Genomic DNA, 3,595 nt, shown 5'->3' on the forward strand with positions numbered 1-3,595 from the left:
AGGTGCTCTCAGCGCTGCGCCTTCTTGAGCGAGGGGTCGTAGTAGGAGTTGAAGCTGTCGATGCCGACGACGCCGTCGCCGCGTTTGCGGAGCGCCAGCGAGCAGTGCGCGCCCACGAAGCCCGCGGTGCCCGTGACGAGCACGGACAGCCCCGCGGGCGCCCCAGGCGCCGACCGCCGCCGTGGCGACGCCGACGCCCGGATCTGGCGCTCCCAGTGCAACCCGCCCCAGGACGCCCGGATCTGTCGCGCCCGGTGCTGGTCATGTCCCACTCCAGCAACCGCCTCGACCAGTCGCCCGCGCACCCGGTGCTCGTCATGTCCCGCTCCAGCAACCGGCTGGACCAGTCCTCCTCGGCGTCGTCGCCGGCGCCAGTGAAGGCGCCAATGCTGGTCATGTCAGGCTCCAGCAATCATCTTGACAGCTCGCATCCGTCGCCGTCGCCGACCGCCGCGGCTGCCGCTGCGCTGGTACTGGTGCTCTCCAACTCCGGCAAGCGGATGGACCAGGTGGGGCGGAAGAAGTACGTCAAGCAGGTGACGGGCCGCCACAACGATACGGAGGCTGTGCTGTGTTGTGCTGAGCCTGTGTGTGCTCGGCCGTGGTGAATGGTGATGAAGGTTCAAGGCTCCATGACAGAGCATTCTCCGTGATGTTCTAGAGGATGTTTTGCCATTTGGTTTGGACTGGTTTCAGATTAGCTTTAATAAAGTTGGTTCTTTTGCGCTTCTTAGTTGATCAAGTCCCTGATCCAGCACAGAATGGAATGGCAAGACAAGTCCGATCCCCTTCTTCCCAGCGATTTACGACCTAAGCAAGCAACAGGGAGAAATCAGCAGCTCCAAATTGTTGCTGACACCAACAGATTACAACGCCTGAGAGCGACAGTAGGACTTCACCTTCACTCGAGTGGTGCCGGTGAGCTGCCGGGCTCGCACGCGACGCAGCCTGGCAGCCAAGGCTGGCTGCTCAGTGCAGGCGGGCCTCCAACGCCTTCTTCAGCTCCTCGCCAACGTCGTCCGGCGCGGCCGCAGCCTCCCTCGCGGCGCCTCGGGGGCGGTGGTCCGGCTTTGTCACGTGGTAAGGCTGCGTATGCGTTTGTGGCGCGGTCGCCGCCACCCTGCCCAAGCCACGGGCCCCCGCCGCAGAAGCAGCGGGCCGCGCGGCCCTGCTGTTGCTGCTACGGACCTCCGCGCGGAGGACCTCCACGGCGCGCCGGAGCAGCATGTTGTCCACGCTCAGCGACTCCAGCTGCCGCCTCACCAGCGAGAACGCCGCGTCGCCATTAAATTTTGGTGCTACCATTTTTTTCTTCCTTTGCAGAATCACAACAATACCATAATAATTAGATAATTATTAGCAATGGGGCCGTGTCCAATCTGTGATCTTTGCTGTTGTGCTGATGAGATATGAGACCATTAAATTTTTTGATTGAATCTTGTAATGTGAAGTGTTCATGAGTTGTGCTTGCATCCAGGGTTGCAACTAAGGTGTCCATGTGTCGTTTCCAATACAGTGAAAGTGCAAACCACGTGCTTAAATGTTTTGTCCCACCAGTGGCCCCAATGCAATATCACATGCTCTTGTGCGACTCGAATGAAAAGGATGACCAAAAGGCTCATGAGGACAAGCTGGTAATTATATATGTTGGACACAATCTATGAGCTGTGTTCCAATGCAATATGTGACTTGATAGAACAAGAGTAAAGGCCGAAGCCAGATGGTCTAGGGCATGCAGCCCAATCAGATAATGCTCATATCATGTGACTATTTTAATATATATGCAGGTCATTATGTTTAGACTGTCTAGACATGTATTTTAATCAGCTAGAAAGATGTGTGGTTGATGGATTGTTTGGTAGAGTAACATATTTAGCTTCGTCAGAAGATACTTTCTTGGAATCATGTGACTATGGTTCAACATATCTTTTCATGACTTCAACTACGAGTTAAAATGGGAGTATTATGTTTATATTTTGTATGCAATCATGTTTAACTACGAATTCCAAATTTGTAATATACGACAAGGCATTATGTTTATATTTTGTATGCAATTTTTTGAGTGTTAAATTTGAAAGTGGGCGGTAGAATTTTATACGAGCTAATTATGAGTTAAAATTTGAACATGACTGCTAATAAGGTAAAAGGTGCTGTCAACTCGCAAACCCTATAACAAAAGAACTCAAGAAATGTAAATGAGAACGCCTCCAGAGCCTAACATGCAAATGAACTCTAAGAAATATATCGAGTTCAGGATGCATATGTGCATCCAACATTTTTGAGATTGCTCTGTTTTGAATGGTGGATTAGATCTACATGATTTAAATGAAATGCATTTTTGTTTAAAATGTTGTATATGCTCCAAATTCCACAACCATTAAAAGTGAACTGACCCACTCCATGATTGTGTGCCGTTGCAACGCACGGGCATCGTACTAGTATATATATATATATATATATATATATATATATATATATATATATATATATATATATATATATATATATATATATATATACTAGCTGAGTGCCCATGCGTTGCGACGGAAATATATAATACCAGTATACTACGATAACTTATATACAAAATATGTGTTATACTGTTATGAGAAAATGTTTCATAATCAATTTGTGATCCTAGCCATACATAAATTTTGTTATTTTAATTTAGTTGTTTCACCACTACATTGCAACCATCAGTATCATGTAGACTTCGATATATGCCACGATCTGTATGGTCTCATCATTGGAGAGCATATTCCACACATGCCGGAAGAAATTCCCTCGTACATCGTTAGTCATCAGACACGCACCACCATACGCTCTTACTTAAACAAAAAGGTAAGTGTGTGTGTTTGCGAAGAGAATTAAAGGCAGACCGGCACAAAAGCTACCCTGACGGTGGCGAGGATGACGAACTGGTCACTGTTGTCGATCCTCCTCTACGTCACCTCCAGGCTCCGGCGCCAAGATGACGCCATAATCCTCGATATAGTAGTCGTCGAACGCGCGCGACATGATGAGAGTACCGATGACTCTTGGTTGGGCTGCCAAACGAAGTGCACCCCGGGCTCATCAGCGAGGTAGTACCCCTGGCCGTTGCACCACTGGATACGCTACTCCACTAACATACATCATGTTCGAGGATACTCACACAACGTCAGCAACGTCCATCATCTCAACACACAAGAATTCATGTCCGGTCAGTAGCGACTTACGTGGCAGGCTGGGCTTCAGGTGGACGATGAGCTGGACGGCGTGATGGCGTCGTCGTCGGATGCGGTGTCTAGAACAAACCCGAGAGTCGTTGACGTTGGCTACAACCATGAGCCCCCTGCTTAACGATGGACAGCGCGGTGCAGCTGCTCTGGACCGCGTCCAAGCGGCGGCTTCGCAGGAGCTTGTCGTATACAGCGGCGCATGCGACCATGTAGGACTGCTTCTAGAGGTCGAACTGACAGTCGCCAAGCTTCTTCTCGTCATCGATGAGCGACGCCAACTCGAGTGCCTCCTGCTCATGATGTTTGTTCGGGGTTTCATGTAAGAAACATGGATTCATGCTTGGCGTTGGTTTATGAAAATGACTCACAAGTCT

This window comes from Zea mays, chromosome 1 (genome assembly GCF_902167145.1).
Source record: "Zea mays cultivar B73 chromosome 1, Zm-B73-REFERENCE-NAM-5.0, whole genome shotgun sequence".
In the NCBI taxonomy this organism is placed as follows: Eukaryota; Viridiplantae; Streptophyta; class Magnoliopsida; order Poales; family Poaceae; genus Zea; species Zea mays.